Source organism: Anguilla rostrata, chromosome 13, assembly GCF_018555375.3.
Source record: "Anguilla rostrata isolate EN2019 chromosome 13, ASM1855537v3, whole genome shotgun sequence".
Classification (NCBI taxonomy): domain Eukaryota; kingdom Metazoa; phylum Chordata; class Actinopteri; order Anguilliformes; family Anguillidae; genus Anguilla; species Anguilla rostrata.
This window is the reverse complement of record NC_057945.1, coordinates 29,164,524-29,182,170: the sequence shown is the minus strand read 5'-3', so window position 1 is coordinate 29,182,170 and position 17,647 is coordinate 29,164,524. Positions and strand designations below refer to the sequence as shown.

The 17,647-nt window shown below is 43.6% G+C and overlaps 1 protein-coding gene and 1 long non-coding RNA gene across 19 annotated transcripts in view; one reads left to right on the top strand and one right to left on the bottom strand.

The window, feature by feature from the left end:
- The window catches only part of si:dkey-178k16.1 (band 4.1-like protein 1), a 73,930-nt gene that overhangs the window by 11,871 nt on the left and 44,412 nt on the right, over window positions 1-17,647 (top strand). Inside the window, exon 1 of one of the 18 annotated variants that reach the window (XM_064306518.1) lies at window positions 15,373-15,516. The exons of the other annotated variants lie outside the window; for them this stretch is intronic. The gene's annotated coding sequence lies outside the window, so the exon portion shown is untranslated. Of the gene's footprint in view, window positions 1-15,372; window positions 15,517-17,647 lie in introns of those variants that run through there. 18 annotated transcript variants of the gene reach the window in all.
- LOC135238536 (uncharacterized) lies at window positions 14,062-17,078 on the bottom strand. The gene is made up of 2 exons (XR_010325144.1): window positions 16,909-17,078; window positions 14,062-14,430 (listed from the first exon to the last, which is right to left on the bottom strand). It is a non-coding gene; the product is annotated as an uncharacterized LOC135238536 (long non-coding RNA).

The following is a 17,647-nucleotide window of genomic DNA, read 5'->3' as shown; positions in this document are numbered from 1 at the left end:
CGGCTCCGAACCGGCCCTCGAAATGCCTTGGTGGAAAAGGGGCATGTGATGAAAACAGCTCTATGCTGTTTCTCCTCTCCTGCCTCAGTGCTCTGACAGAGAGACTGGTGGAGCAACTCTTCATGCCAGACTCGCTGTGCAGTTCACTTCTCAGTCTACAGTACCTCAATCACGCACAGGAGCCTGGAGACCTGCAGCTCCCTCCCCTCCTTTCAAGGGTGAGCTGATACAGAAAGAGCTGTTTCCCTGCAATCTTTTCGCTGCCACTCCGCTGCCTGTCTGTAGTGCGCCAATACTATCAAATAATAAAAACTCTGCTTCAGCGGACAGTGCCACTGTGCTGATGCCCTTACCTGTGATAGATCACTGATGCTAATGCAGCCTGCTACTTTGTTACCAGTAGAACAGTAGGGATGCTAGATATGATTTCAACATGTACAAATTGCTGGCTCATAGAGGATCTATATTAGATAAATGAACAGGATAGTTTAGTAAAATGAAACTGCAGAGAGTCAGTATTGGAGCGATACTAACAACATAGCACACAGTATTGACTCATAGATCTACAGTAGATCCATATACAGTAGGACAGAGATCATACTAACCATATTATACTATGTAGAGGAACATCTCAGATGCCCCTGTGAGTGTTGTGTATATTGGTAATACTATACAGTAGCTCTAAAGCAGCCTGTCAATTGTATACTGATGCCAACAGTTTTGAGCCCCAATTCTACTTTGCAGCTCACAGACACCAATAACACACTCAGCTCTTTTCCCTCCTCTCAATCGTGCAGTGATCCTATTAAGACCAATGAATGGCTCTTTGCAAACAGGAGAGTGAGCTGAACCAGGACTGGATCCATGCCCATTCTTTCTGCTCTCAAAGGACCCTTCTCTCTCTCTGTATCTCTATCTTTCCCTCACAACTGGTGATCTGACCACTCCCCACACTGCAAGAACCCAAAAATAAGTCAGTCTTCACAAGCATTTTAGACTTACATTTAGACATAAAATGTAATTTCTGTTACTTTTTTTTTGCTAGATAAGACAAAACAATTTCCAGTAAGGGTGAGAAAGTTTGACTCATTTCAAGATTTGCCAAGGAGATAAGACAATATCACTTGTCAAGCAAGAAGTAACAAGAAGTAACTTCAGACAAGCTATAATGATTTGCTTGAGAGAAAACAAAAAGTTTTAAAAACTCATTGCGAGACAAACATTAAAAATGGGTGTTGGATTAAGGAGAGGGGATTGTTTGATTTGTTTTATGTTAATCCTCACCTCACACTGATGCCCCCCCACTCCCCCACACACACACTCATACAGTACACACATGCTTGTGCATATGCTAAATGGGTGTCAGTTATCACAGAAAGCAGAGACTCTTTCTGCTGAATTGCCTCCTAAGTGGATGTCAGTGGATGACAATCTATGATGTATGAAGTGTATGAAGTCATTGTTTTCTTGTTTTAAAAGGTGAAAGAAAAGTTCTATGTGACTGTTTCATTTCTTGCAATGGAGCATGTGTCAGTCAGTGACAAGATGTCCCAAGGCCATTGTTGCTGCCTATTTCATAGTTATGCTTCCATGGCAACTGTCTTTCAAAAACGGGTGCTGTTTTCTTTGTTTAACTTTTTTTTTTGCATGTTTTAGAACAATTCAAAGAAAAGTCTGTTCCACCAAACCCTCGAAGGAAATAGCTTTAATGGGTCAGGACAGACACCTTTACCTGTTAGAAGGCTATGGTGATTCAATGGTTAAAAAAAAAACATCTGTTCATTATTCATGCATTAGAGGGGGGATGCCACTGGCTGAAAATTTGAAATGAAGGAAGGAAAAGGAAAATTCTACACTGCCGAGAAACCGGTTTCAGTTCATGGTGCATACGTACTAGGATGTAAGATAATTAACAACACGTTCATTTGGAGTGTTTCCATGTATTTACCTTTTAAGGAGTTTAGGAGGAACAAAAATTAGAATTTGAGGGCCGAGAATGGCCGCAGGTCACAGTACTGTACATGCTCGGGTAGCAGTGTGCGGCTCGAAGGAGGGTGTTCCAGTTCAAGTTTACTGGAGATCTGTAAAATCCATAAACAAAACAGGGACTGCATGAAGCCACAAAGCCCTCACACTTATTACGCACTTTACCATTGGTTAAAGCATGAAGACCACTAGGAATTAGGTGTTAAAAACAAGGGTCTGAACTGAAGCAACCTTTTCTGTACGTGAAGTATATTACCCGTGAGTAAAAGTTCACTAACCTGGAAACCAGCATAATAAGACTAAGACTAAAGAGTGAGCTGATGCCGCAGCATTGTTAGCATGACTTTGCCTACTGATTGCTGGCAAATGGGATCAGGGTAAAGATAAGGCAAAATTCTCTGCAAGAAGTCATAAACAAATACCAAAATGACAGGTAAAGTAGGTACTCCCTTGTTAGTGTTGCAATCCCATGATGCATTTCAAGAAGCAAGGACAGGCCACTAGAGACCACGCTATTCATGCTGTCTCAAAAGAAGCCACTAGAGACTCGGAGAAGTTGTATGCTAATTGGTCTTGCTTGGCCCTGCTTTCTGTCTTATGCTGTTTACAACACAAATTGCCAGTGTGAACAGGGTCAAAGAGTCTGAAGAGTGCTGTGTTAAAAGAAGTGTGCAGCCAACACTCTGTAGACTATGGTCCATCTTTGTGACCCATTATCCCTGTTTGCATGGATGGGACTCCTGGAGGATTCTGGGAGGATGGATGGTTGCCCAGGCAACTCACACAGTCAGTGTGATACTGTTGGGTAGGTGGTACTTCCTAGAGCGTGGAAACAGCCTCACACCGTTACATTATTATTGAAGGTGAACCATTGCGTATTAAACCCTACACTAAGCGTGACACAAATAGTGATGCCAGATGCTGTTTGCTTAAAAAAAGAAAGCTCATTACTCAGAGCGCAGAGCTTAAACAGCCCGTGGGTATGCAGATTCCTGAATCAATACGTGCAGTTTCTCTTATGCAAGCGTATAAGCGGTCCTGTTTCAACAGGGGGCTTCCTGCTTGATTATATCTCTCATTTATGTCCTTTCAAAACAGTTGAATCTGAAATTAATTTTATGTAAGTCAGTGGAGAACACTCAGATTTGCATACCTTATTTTCAACGCAATGGATAAATGCTGTCATCGTATGTGTGTATGTGTGAGGGTGTGTGTTTATGTGTGTGTGTGTGTGTGTGTGCATTTTTAACAACTACTGCCCTATTGTGCTTTTTCCATTCTCATCTTGGAAAGCTCAATCACATTTGTAAGTCATTGATTGAGGCTGATCCTCTGCAATGCATGTAGCCCGCTTCCACTTCTTATGACTCTGCTGCCAATAAACTCAGCTATGATATCATTCCTCTGGAGGACTTCATGACTTTACATCACATTTTACTCATTTAGCAAACAATCTTCCATAGCAACTTTCAATGTAGGAGAAAATGAATGCACTCACTTGATTTGTATGAGTAATAGTATCCGGCCTGGATAACAAGATTCCCAGACCAGCGACTGGTGCAGGTCAGACTACAAGCCTGATTTGGCAGAGGATTTGCTGTTATGCAGTGAGGCGGGGAAGACCCTGCTGACTCACACCCTCTTTCCCTGGGAGAGGCTATGGCCAATTGTGAACTTCCTTGTTAGGAGCTCCTCCCCAGGTCCTAATTGGCTGTGTGTGTATGTGTGCGTGCTTTGATGTGTGTGCGTGTGCATGTGTGCATGTGAGTGTGTGTGTGTGTGTATGTGTGTGTGTGTGTGTGCGTCTATGTGCATATGCATGTTCAAAATTAGCCGTGCGTTGCCTTGCTCTGGATGCTGCTTTCTTTCTAAATTGCAGTTTGGCTTTGAAAGGCATGCTGACTTCAGGGACATTTTGTGTTCTCACTATCAGTGTTAAATTGAATAAACCTTATCTCTGCTCTAAGAAGGGAAATATTTCTGTAGAGCCCTGCATTGTGTCTGTGGTAGTTTCCACAGCAACCAAAACAATTTACAGCTTATGGGCAGTGGAATGCTATTTGCAGGCACACAGTGAGTTGATGACAACCTCTCCGGTGGGATCCCAGAATGGCTTTTGTATAGCCTATGCCTGTGCCTGTGTTTATTTATAGCTTCAGCCCTATGATCACAGAATGTTAAATCAACTGGCAACCGGAAAGTATTATTCTGACTACCAGGTGAAAATTGAATAAGCTACCTGGAGATTTGTGAAGTGTTTTAAGGATGCACTGTGTGTGCAGTTCTTAGAGACCTGGAATGAGGCATTTTAAATACCTAATACAATAAGACACTGCAGCATTACCCTTGAGCAAGGTCCTTTACTGAAAATATTTAAAAAGTTGTGCTGTACTGGGAAGTGCAGTTCCATAAGTTAAGTTCTAAACATAATCAAAAGTGGTTTAGTGTGTTATACATCCCTTGTTGACTTGTTTTTAATGTGAATCCTCAAGATATTTTTGTGAAAGATCGATGCAATGCAACACGGCTCCACAAGCACAGTAACTACCGTTACCATTTAATTCTTAATGTGAAAGAGGGATGAGTTCAGCAGACCTCCACTTATCTTTGTTTGCTGGCTCGCCTCCATGGAGATGCACGAGGGGAGGTGCTTCCGAGGGGCTGGGGATGGAGAATGAAAGTGACATTTGCCCTGAGAGAGGCGTTCTCATGCTTTCTTGTTCACTCTGCAGTTGGCAGCTCTGCGGCATCCTTCCCCGTGCCTCCCCTGTCACGCGACCGCCCGTCGCAGGCCGGTATTGACATGGCTGTCGTGCTGGCGGAGGTGGAGAGCATTGATTACGACGGTGACAGCCCATGCGCTTTCTTTATGTTCACCCCGCGGAGAGCTGTGACGCTGAGATCAATGCTGAAATTGTGCGGTTTCTTCTTCATGTTCATGAATGCTGCACTGTCATAACCCTGTGCTGCTCAGCCCAGGCAAAAGTATTCAAAAAGCAAAGCCTCTAATTAACCTGCCGGGAGAAGAAGTTAAACACAATCCTTTCTGTGGATGACATATGGTGCCTAGACACCTTTTAGAGGATACATTTACTGCATACAAAGATGAGACAAACAGAAATATATGAGAAAAATGTATGTGTGGGGAATATAGCATGTTTGTGTGAAATCTCATTAAATATGATGGTAGTCAGGGGGCGCTTGATTGCTGAAGATAATAGACTCATATCGACCAATGTGTCTCTTGTGAGCGTTGAGAAGAACAGGCATGGCAATCAGCTGGATTACCACAGAACACAGAATTATATACTGTGTAGATACCATACCATGGGTGAAATAGCCTTTGTTGTTCTCTGTAATTTGCTTCCTGGTTGTTTTTACAATGCTGCAATTCAATAATGCCTCAGGGTCTCTCAGTATCTCTTTGCATCGGGTAGATGTTGTGGATTTTATTTTTAGCATCCAGTACCCAGGTGTCCCTTTTGAATGTGAATTCATCCAGAGAGACATGGTTTTCAGCTGTCAGTTGGGGAAATGTTCTTATCTAGCTGGCTGCTGCCTTAGTTTTAAGCCTTGTTGGCACTATGGCGGGAGATTTCCAGTGGTAATGAGACAGAATGGGCGATCAGCCCTTCTGTAGGGGGATGGCAGGAAGCCTACGAACCACCCATACTCACACCTCCACTTGGACAGAGGCCTGATGTTGCTGGGCAACAGAGTCTTCCTGAAAAGCAGAGGGGAGAGGGGGTTGTGCTGACCTTTCGTTGTCATGTTTGTAATTTTAGCCCAGAAGCTTCGCTTAGCTGTCCCTTAGTGCTGGTAACTTTTGGATGTAGGAGGTCTCTGCTAAATAACAAAGAAAGTTCTGTATGTTTGGTAGTGAGTATCACCAACATGTATTGATGGATGCTTGGGTATTCCTGTATTTTCAGTTGCAGAAAATACAGGCAGTTTGGGTTTGGTTCGCTTTATCAAAGATTGGAAGCCTTGCTCTCTATAACTTAGAGTGGCAAAGATGCTATAAGACTGATAACATCCAAACACTCTTGAGTGTTGATCATGCTGACCTTCCGCGGGGTCACTCAGTCATACACTCTCAAGACTTTCCTTAATAAGTGGCTTATATTTTGTGGTCCTCTGGCAACTTGCTGAAAGTCCCAGCAAGGATTGTCACCTGGACACAGGGTTTGTGAGGACTGCTTGCTTCAAATCAAATCAAATCAAATCAAATCAAATCAAATTTTATTTGTATAGCGTATTTTACAGCAGTTGTCACAATACGCTTTACAGACAACCCTGGCCTAAACCCCCACAGGAGCAAGCCTAAGGCAACAGTGGCAAGGAAACACTCCCTGTGGCAGATGGGAAGAAACCTGGCTATGTTTGTTTACACAAATAATTTTCATTAGACTTGGTGGATATATTATTTATTGAACTAGCTATGTGCAACCATGTTTTCTAATGGATACGATATTAGCTCATAAATAAATTGTCACCGTTTAAACAGACTGAAATATTTAGGTCATTTCTGTGCATTTTTTAAATGTTTATAAGTCACTGTGGCTGAGATTGGCTTTTATGGTACTTGGAAATAAGCTCTTACTCAGTGTCTCAACTCAATAATGCTTTGTATACTATAAATGTTACACTTCTATTAATGGATCAATGATTACATATTGCATACATGCAAGCAACTCTCCTTCTCCTCGGTTTGTAAAATTAGTTGTTAATGCTAGCGGAACCATTTCTTTCTTTATGACTGCTTTCACTGCAGTCTGTTTGAACCTGATAACAAATGGCTGTAGCGTGAAACGCATTATTGATAGTGCATGATAGCTCCACCCGTTTTGTGGCTCACCATTTCATCGCTAATGTAAACAACCTTTTTCTTGTTGGGAGCTCCTCCCCAGATCCTGATTGGCTGTGACATCAGTGTGTGTGCGCAAGCGTGCATGTGCATGCTTATGCGTGTGAGCCTGTGTGGTGGGGAGGGGTGTTGGTTTTGTGTGGCTCATTCTAATTTTCAGTGTGCTGTGTTCAGAGTCCAGAGTATTCCCTGTCTGACTCATAGGCAGGGCCAGGGGGACAAATGGTTTTTCACCTGATGTGCCGGCTCAGCACATTCGGGCTCTCTCACTCCCCACAAACCCTGGGGGTTTTCAGAAAGGATGAAATAAAGGAGAGTCAGAAAGAGAGCCAACAGACGTGCTGCTCAGATCAGGAGTGGTCGGAACATACCATGTGTCCATGTGTCGTTTTCAGTGCCCGAGGAGCCCAGAGTAATGACAGTTGCTCCTAATTAAAATGGGTTAAATGTTCAGGGTCAGAGAGGACACGCCTGGAATGCACTCCTAACTGTAAAGCACCCAGCCTCACACCCTTTCATATCAAACCCATTCAAAATATTACACAGCCGATTTTACAAAGACTATATTTCGCAATGTTTCATAGCATACTAAAGCCCAGGTGACATACCTTTCAACAACTGTTACACAATCTGTGTGTGGTAGACAAGCCATTCATTATCTCATGTTATTTATCTAATAAACGTGTTATCTAGAATGCCGGTTCTTGCTCAGGGCTGAGCCAGCTAATAATTCTTTTGTGTTTTTTTTCTCTCTGCTGTAGATAATGAATGATACTTCAAAATCCCAGTGTTGATATTATTAGTAACCAAAACACAGTTGCTAATCACTAATTAAAACACTGATGTGATGAATGCTAGTTATTGTATAGCTATACACAGCACGCGGACATGGGGAGAACATGCAGACTCCACATAGAAAGGCCCAGGCTGCTATTCAGACCTTCTTGCTGTGAAATAACAATGCAACACACTGCACCCCCACGCCACCCTTAGCTAGGAATAGTATTTTTAAAAATGTTGGAGACTTAGCATATTCACACTAGTAGTGTGGACTACAGCTTATTTATATTTAGGTCACACACATGTACACTCCCACACGTACACATGCATGCACACACATACACACACACACACACACACACACATTTATGTTTTATTCTCTGAGATACTGTGGATATGTCTATCAGGTTTTTTGTGTGTATAACTTTGGTGTATTTGGTCCTGTCTATAAATGATATACACTATACTACTGCTCATGTACTGGTTATATACTGGTTGACTTGTATACATGAGATTATAAATAAAAGTTATGTTGCGCCAGGTTGTGTCAAAAATGCCTAAGATCAATATTCTCATATTATTCAGTATGGAACAGAGGTGCTGAGAAATTAAATGAAATCATCCCAGAAGTGCTTCATTTGAATATCTTTCACCCTTTTAGAAGACAAGACAGCCAATCAGAATAATATTATGGCAGGCAATCTGAATATGTTACAAAATGGTGCTAAGGTTTTGAATATATGAATCTTTGTTCGCAAGTAGCCCATGCACCTCATTGGCTCACTCTGGGTCACATGGTGGTTGCTCCGCACCACTGCTCGAGCATTCATCTTAGAATGTACGGGTTCATTTCAGGTTGTGTTCCGAAAAGAGAGTCTTCGCTGAAAGTTCTACTGACTGTCACGTGTGCACAATAACAGGGTCCACCGATCACCCTCCCCCAGCAGTGCGACTGACTCACTCTCAGGCATTCTGTTTTGATCTCTCAAGCAGCTTACTGTAGAACAGGGGACTTGTCACATTGTAGCGCCGGGTCCTTTCAGCCAGTTTTAAGCACTGGGCCCATGGGTATTATGAAACGCAGATCCGTCCCCCGTGCCATAGCCTGCAGATTCTCAAACATTGTTTGATTTCCTGGGCCATTTGTGCTGCTTGTTTGACAAACATTTGCTTGTCTCTGGAAGCGTAGTCTCTGGGCGATGTGCATCTGTCTTCTGGTGTGGACACAATTGCATCATCTTTTAAATTTTATTCTGAGGAGAAGCTTTATTGCAGGGCTTTTCAACCCCACCCAGGCTCAAAGGCATCCAGGGGACACCCATCATAAGTTAAAAAGAGTTGTATTAAAACAAAGGCTAAAAATAGCTTATTTCGTCATTTGCTCAGTGAAAGTTCAGCTATTGGGCTGTTGCTCTGTTCTAAGGTGGGTACACACAGAAGAGCCCCAGAGAACACTCTTTTGTTGGAATATACTGTAGTATGTTTTGCCTGTTTTGAAGTCTTAAGGCTGCCATTGCTTCAACCAATGCCAATGTGAAAAAATACTACTAAGGCAAAGTAAAGGCCTCTGTTTCTCTTAAACTGTTAAGTGTGTGTGTGTGTGTGTGTGTGTGTGTGTGTGTGTGTTTGTGCAGAGAGATCTGCTTAAGAGGCACATGATTCAGAACGGAGATCTGCTGCTTGGACAAAATATGTGAAAGTTTCCATCGCAGGGCACTGCTGTGAAACCAGGGAGGGGAGTTAAGATGGACACACAGTCCCATCCAGCAGTCTAGGCAGAGGGCCCTGGGAATAGTTCCTGGACTTCCTTAACACATGGCTAACTAAAATAGCGGAGGCCATTTAGTCTCCACCATGTGAATGTCAGTAAAAAGCAATACTTTTCTCAAGCCCATGTCCAAATGAGCTGTCTTTGTGATGCGCAAGGACTCCATGAAATCATTCTGATCATGTGGGTAGGGGGACTAAAGGGAGTGTATTATACCAAACCTCAGTTCCCTTTCATTCATTTGTTCCAAGGAGATGGCAAATTAAAGTTTAGTCAGGACTGTCATCTTGCGGATTTACTGTATCAGATATTTTTTCTAAAGGAAGACAAATGTAGCTCTGTAGTAACAATGGTCTGTTTCTTTCATCCTCAGTTCCAGTTTTCAATAATGTAATTGATTTAATTCATACTCATTCATGCAAAATCCGCATACTAATTACATTAAGTATTGGTAGACAGATTTCAGTTGTTTTTCCGATACTTCTTCCCCTGTATTTTGCGCCTGTTCACCTCACAAAATTCCTTCCATTTATGAAATATATTCTGGTTGCTTTCAAATGAGGCCAGATGATGACATGAAGTAGCTTGTAATCAATAAGAAATGTTCGAAACTGTAGCATTTATGAAATTGTAAAAAACTGACTGTCAGCATCCAGTTTCAGAAAGCTTTTATACGAGGGTTGTCAAAAATCTAAAACATTGATGTTTTCCTCGTATCATTTTCAGTTTTTTTTTCAGTATCCTGTGCTACGCAGATTTACCATAGTATCAGTTTAAATATGAAACACTAAAGGACCTCTCCAAATGGATTGACGGAGTAGAGAGGTACTGACTTTGATTACATCTGTCTTTACCTCCATGGCACCAGCAGGAGTGCAGGACTACAAGCATACAGGTGCATAATGTGCTGGGAAGTACTTTTTTCCCTGAGTGAACATGAGGACTACAAGGACTTATTTACTGTTCTAGGATCCCCAGTGTTTCACCACCGACGTCACAGATGTGTCCTCTCTCTCAACCCAATTATCTCCTACCAGCCACACTTTACCACTTACACATACATTTCACACACTCCCAGTAAATATTACCCCTCTCCGCTGCCAGCTAACTGGTACTTTTGACGCGCCCTATCATTGAATGGTGACGACATGTGGCGCTATGAGCATGCTACTCCACACGGAGAGGACCCGTGCCCATACAGCATGTATGGTGACACTTGCGTGAGGTGAAAACTGGTCTTCATACTTTACAGCTCTCTCTTAGCACTGGCCCCAGATCCAGGAAAGGGGACGTCTCGCACACAGCTGATGACTGTGATGAGCAAACAGAGCAGCTGTTCTGTCTCTTCAAAGGCACAGCAATACAGTATGTGATTAACATACAAAAAACCCAAAAGAAATGTTTGGCTACTACACTGTGTATACAGTATCCTCCTCAGACAAGGGTATAGGCCTCATGGAACTTGAAGTCCTGGGAATTTTGCTTCATTGCTGATGAAAAACAGGAACTAAATGCTAAGCAGTGTAATGAGATTAGCAATACCGTGTTGGTTCTCTTGGCTGCTTATGACAATGTGTATTGTTTAAGTGCAACAGCAGTCATGTCTAGTGGAACCCTGGTTATTAGCAAGAGCAACTCCTGGGGATGCCATATGTTGTTGAATAAAGCAATGTCCCAGCAATTCCCGAACAGAAGAATTACATACCCATGGATTTAGACTGGGATTTGCATGGCCTCTTGTGTCCTTTGTGGACTGCAATAGATAAGTCCAAAAAAATTGCAATTGAATATTACATTGAAATATTGTCTGTTTTGCTACTAGAGGATTGGCAGCTTGTTTACACTGGGAGTGATATGTACTCTGCTTCAATGATATCAAGTTGAGAATGGGGTGATTTTGTCTTTTCTCAGGGGCACAGCCTTGTGTCAAAATGGTTTAAATCCGGTAAAAGACATGTAAAATGTTTTTCTTTCTCAGCTGGAAGGTGGGGGGAGCATAAACTCACTTGTAAAATAAATTGATGATAACATGTGTGGTTTGGCCAGGTTTATGCTGCCTGCAACCCAAATTAGTCTGTTTCCAGAAATGAGAACCTTCCATTAATAAAACTTTGTACCTTGTTGAATTAAAGCCCAGCATTAAGAATGATGTCTTCAGGATATTGCCTTCCAAGTCTGTCAGCACCAATGATGCTTGAGAAGGATGGATGGTCCTCTCTCAAGTCTGTGAGTGATGTGGTGCATTGATTAGGGTTTTCAGTTCAAAAATGGGGACAGGGAAGATACTGGAATGAATCACAGGAGATAAACAGAGGACTGTGTATGTGTGTGTGTGTGTGTGTGTGAGAGAGAGAGAGAGAGAGAGAGAGAGAGAGAGAGAGACTGTGTGTGTGTGGGTGTGTGTGAGAGAGAGAGAGAGACTGTGTGTGACTGTGTGTATGTGTATGTGTTTGTCTGATAGAGAGTGACTGTAGACCTTGTTGTATGCTGGGGCTGCCATCCTTCCCTGGACAATAAATATAAAAATCCAATAATAAAATAAATGCGATGCATGAAGGGGCCATCTTTAGCTGCTGGATCGGCCAACAACAACCATTTTTCATTGTTTAGTAGCCACGCGTGTAAAGCTGCCACGTCAGAGCATGGTAATTACAATGTCATCCCAAAGAGGTACACTGTTATTATCTATAGTTCAGCACAGCTGCAAAGAAGCTCTGGTTTCTATCTATTTTCTGTAATGGAGCTGATAGCAGATAAGTGCTTATTAGACCATATGTATCAGATGACCTTGGCACAGCCAACCAGACGAGGCCCTTTTAATGCACTGTGCCTCACCTCCTGCTTGCGTCAGTGGGCTACGGAGAAAGTTTCACGAACGATGGCGTCCTTGAACTTAAGTGACTCCAGTGACGCTTGACTCATGCTCTGCCCCTTCAGTCTGTCGTCTGTGCTTGGTGATTTAGAAATTTCAGGAGGGCTGGGGCATTGGCAGCCTTGGCCCCGTCCCCACCGTGTGTGCTGCCTTGCGACAAAGAATCAGTCCAAATCGACAGACTCCCTCAACCGCACTCCTTGTCCCTGCCGGGCATCGTGGTCCTGTGCAAAATGTGGCACATATGGCCTGGCATAATGCCCCTAACCCCACCTCCACCCCAGAGAACGTGCTCTGAATATTTACATGGAGCTGGGTGGGCAAGCTGCTTCTGTGGGATCCACTGTGGTTCTGATTTATATTGTGCTCCAGGGATTATCCCTTGTCTATGGCTGAGCTTGCTAAAGGGCCTGGTTAAATCTTATGATATGTCACAGGGACGGTGGAGTGCTCCCCTTCCTCTCCCTGGCTCAGAGACATTTTGTGTCCGGGGAGGCCTCTCCCTCTGCAGCGCTCTGCAGTATTTTGCCTGTGGCCGGTGCCGGTGCCCTTTCCTTAAATGGGCTGCATAAAGACTGTATAGCCGGACGCTGAGAACATCGAAAACTGTGCCAAAATACCTTGTGGCTCTCCCTCTGTGCGAAAATGCTGTGGCGTGTGGCGTTTTCAGCTCAGGCGGCACGGGGAACAAAACGTACCGCGCTGCCGTGCTGTTGCTTTGTCTGAGTGGCTGACAGCTCAGCAGTGAGTCAGCGCTCTGTGCAGCAGCTGTGGGCTGGAGCTAGCGCGAGAGCTTAAATTGGGCCTAACCGTCTCTCCTCTCCCTATGAAAACAGGTCTGTCGGCTAAGCCCAGGAAACAGTGCCCCGTTTCCTAAAGCTCTGCCGTGGCAGTGGGTCGTGCTGCTGGCAGGCTGGCCGGACCCCCACTGGGGTGCCCGAGGGTACCAGTTGGTGCCTGATCTGTGCTCTTGCAGACAGTGGCCACACAGTCACCCAAGAATCCAAAGACTGAACTGACTATACTTCCAAAGAGAAAATCTCCTGCCAGTCCTGCAAACTTCATTTTCATAATCAGAGAGGATCAGCTCAAATCTGGTATCCGGCACATTTCTGGAAGGGCAAGTGGTGAACAGTGCCCTGAAGCGTGACCGTTAAATTCTGTTTGCAGATCTGTAGTCCATGGGTGTATTCAGCCTGCTTAGTTAGAACAACAGATAACCACTGAGGCTTTAGAACACACTAAAAAGTCAATACGGGGTGTGCCTAAAAGCAAAAGGAGCAAATATGCGAACATAAAGCAGACCACAGTTTAGTAGTGGCACCCAAGCTTAAGGTACCTACCTGGGTTACTATTGTACCCTACAGAAATAAAACAGTGAAGTGTGCTAAAGAAGGGGAAATGCGATTTTTTGCCTGTAAAGCCAGCCCAATCATTCTTTTAGTCTGCTCATATCACCAGCTTTACTTTCTCTGATCAAAGCCTCAAAAGCTCATAGCTTAAATAAAAAATAAATTCTGGTATGCAGGTAACAGGAAAGGGATATAGCTGCATGATGTAGTATGAAAGCTCAATGCACAGTGTAATATGTGATCTGATTTTGTATATTTGAAACGATAAGGATAGTTAGGAATATAAACCAGAGGCTATGGGACCCTGTTATCTGATTAGATACACCTTAGGAGAGAACTGAGAGAGGCAAAATGACTAAATGTTGCTGCATGTACACAGAGTCGGTACAAAATGTTTTCCTTGCTGTCAAAGGTAAAGATTTCCAAATGAAATAACTCCATTTGTCTGTGCCTTTATTGTCGCTTGTTTGACGTGTTTTTTTCTTCTAAATGCAGTTTGGATCTTGAAATGTACTGTGATTTTCCACTGACAGCCATACGCCTCTACAGTGGTAAACAGTGATGCCCTGGTTGGACAGAGATAAGGAGAAGCAACAATATAGCATTCACTATAACATTCCGATGCACATTGCTGTTGTTACTGTCCGGCAGCTCTGAGTTATGTGGTAGGTAGTGATGACATGAATTCCAAGTGGATTACTTCACTAAATTGGTGGGGCCCTCTGTTGCTTGTGCTGAACCGTGCCGGTTTTTCAGAGAGATTTAACCATAACTCCTCAGCATCCCCCAGCGATCCATCTTGATCCTGCAAGATAAATACAGGGGAAACATGACGCTATAACTCTGACTGCCCGGCAATGGGATCAGATGCGTCGTGAAGAATCCTCACACCATCCGTCTTCTTAAAGCTTTTAAATTATGTCACTTCCTTTGTTATCTGAAGGAGAAAAGAAATGGAGACCCAACCTGCCCTGGTGGTTACCGTGCCTAAGTAAGCCCAGGCACACTCCCGTAGTATCCCTAAGTGTATGAATAACTAGCAGCTGCCCCATCGAACGGACAGGCCACAGTTTTGAGCCACAAGGATCTGGTGCAGCCATGCTGAGGGACGGTGAATGATTTGAATCCACTGATTTTCCATTTTCCAGCATTAGGCTCCATGATGCAAGTGAGCATTGTGTCAGATGAGTAGAGGGAGTCCCAGGGGTATGTGCAAGAGGAATATTGCAAGATGTGCTGTGCGCGCACGCGTGTGTGTGCGTGTGAGGCAGGCTCAGAGTGATGTGTTTGTGCGTGAGTGTGTGTGTATGTGTGTGTGTCTGTACGTGTGTCTCTCTGTGTGTGAGTGTGCGTGTGTGTGACGAAAAGGCTACAGGAGATGCTACATATCCTTGTCCCTCTCTAGCTGCAGGCTGAAATGGCGGCAGCTGCTGCACACACACAGTGCACTGCCCCCAGAAGAAACAACAACACTTGGTGCAGTGGTAATTCATCATTCGAGTGACATACGGCTGTAGCAAAGGCTGCTTGAAGGACTTTAAAATGATCCCTTTCATTTCCCAGACCACGTTTGCTGCTTCATGCAGAAATCAGACATCTTCTAATAGTGCACCTTCTTTTTGCAAAAAAATTGAAAGAAAAAAGAAAAAGACTGTGTTCAGCCTCTATGTGTGTCCTTTTCCTCTGTTCCTCTGTGCCGATATGTTTGGGAAAGTTTCATTTTATTCTTTTGGTGCAAACTTTACTTTGGAGGAAATAATCTCTGTTCTTAACAGCACCGTGCTTTGAACAAAGGTGGCATTGTTACACTACTCACAGCGGGTCATGAATGCAGGCTCGATAACTCTGCCATCTTAACTGCGCTTTCCTGTATCGGCACTTCGAAACCAAGGTATGTGTTTCCAGCCTGTCGCCTGCTCTTTTTTTATATTCTTACATTCATGCCACTGAATGTTATGAACCAAAATGTTTCCTGTTGCTAAGTCTTTTACAGGATGTGGCCTGATATCCTGAAAATTGTCCCAGACTCAAGGTGTTAATCTGTGATTTCTTGTAGAATATTTGCTACCGCTGTTCTTTAACTACCCCTTATATTACAGTTTTTAATGATAGAATTTAGCCTGTTTCTATTAGCTGACGCGACACGAGACTCTGAAAAACCTGCTCTTATAAATGTTTACAGCATGTGGCTGCTGTCTGAGAGGTGTGGCTCGGTCATTAACCACACAGCGACATAGCTAACATGGCAAACACAGCCCCATCCAGTGACCTCACTGCACCCCAGCTGTGTCCATGGCAACACTGAATGTGTATCAGTCACACTGCAGGGTGGTGCAGTGTCATTTAGGAGGAAAGTCAGGGCAGACTGCTTCCCTTTTTTTTAGCTTCACCTCTTTGATAATCCTTAGCACCAGCTGTTAACTTGACCAGGATAAAGGCTTCAGCAAGAGAAAATTACGGACTGTTTGAAGAAGAATGCGTGTTGCACAATGTGAAAATAATGTGTATGACAGCGGCTAAGTTGTTTCAGGCTCATAAAAATGACAAAAATGCAAAATTGAGTCTCAAAAAGCACTTGGCAACCCACCACGTACGAGCGAGTCTGCTCCAAAATGATAAACTTTTTGGCTTCAGTGCTCTTACTGTAAACAAGTAGACGTAAAGCATTACTGACAGACACACTTGATCCTCCCTTACCTCTGCTCTTTATGCTCTATCCTGTGGTTATGTGGAAACTTGGAAAAGCAGTCTAATGTCAGATTAGTCTAATGAGGGCTGTGCATTGATGTGCTCAACATCTTTTGAAATTCCCATACGTGAAAATGATCCCTCTCTGTGAGTTCTGGAATTAGCCAAACTCGACTCAGCTGCATGACAGAGCTGGTAATTTGTGACTCCCACGGATTTTGGCCACACCGCTGCGGATTGGATTGATATGTGGAAAGTCATGCGCAGCACCACCCATTGCACTTTCAGACATGGATTTGAGTCTGTTTACAATTTACTGCAGGCATTTTACAAGTGAAATGACCAGGTAATGTCCAGGAGAGTTACTGCAGGAAGTGGACAAATAGGAAGTGGAGACTTGGGAGGTAGCCAGGAAGTGGACAGGTGAATCTTGGCCAGGTACTAAAAACAGATTAACTTTACGAACACATCACAGTTACAGGCTATACATATCCCAATTTTGTATTTGGGGATACTGCCAAGGATCACAAGGTGAGGGCAAGGACACAGTGTAATCTGTAACCTGCCAATCATTCCATAAATTCTCAGCTCCTACCTTGGTTTAACCAGGCATGTTGTTTCACTGAATGTACTGTCCCAGGGTTGCTCCGGGTGGGCGGAGCCAGTTGTGGATATTCTCGCAGCAGGATTTGTGGAATCCTGCTGTCTGACTTTGCCGGCAGTGAGAGAGAGAGAGAGAGAGGGCGCGGCTTTTTCCTGGCTCAGAGGGGAGGGAGAGAGGGAGGCAACTAAATACTGTTCTGCAGTATTTATAGTGAAAACAAAACTTATAACAATTGTGGTAACTGGTGTTGGGCAACACCAGGATGGGCGTGTCAGACTCAATCAGCATTATGGTAGTATGTGATCCTAAATTTAGCTATATTGTATTTACAAATGTCTGGAATGTTGAAAATTTGAATGAAGTGTATAATAAATATTGGGCTAAAACATTTTACTTCATACAGATGAAAGTATTAAGTGAGTATCCAGTTTGTCACCACAAATAAAATGTGTTGTGTGGCATCAAATTGTGTGGCATGCCCTCTCCTGTGGCAGCATATTTGGCACATCTGTAGTAAAGTGAAGTCTGTAGTAGTCTCCAGCTGGGAACTGCCTGTTCCATTCTCACCCCTGGCCTCCTCACAGCAGCCCATCATGTTGTGTGCTTCAGCACCCAGAACAGAGCAGTGACTGAAGGTGACTGATCAGCAAGGCAGCCCATTCACAGAAACTCCTAGGTCTTTTGGTTGGCTGAGCAATGAGTACATTTGAGTCATACCATTCAGTGGGTT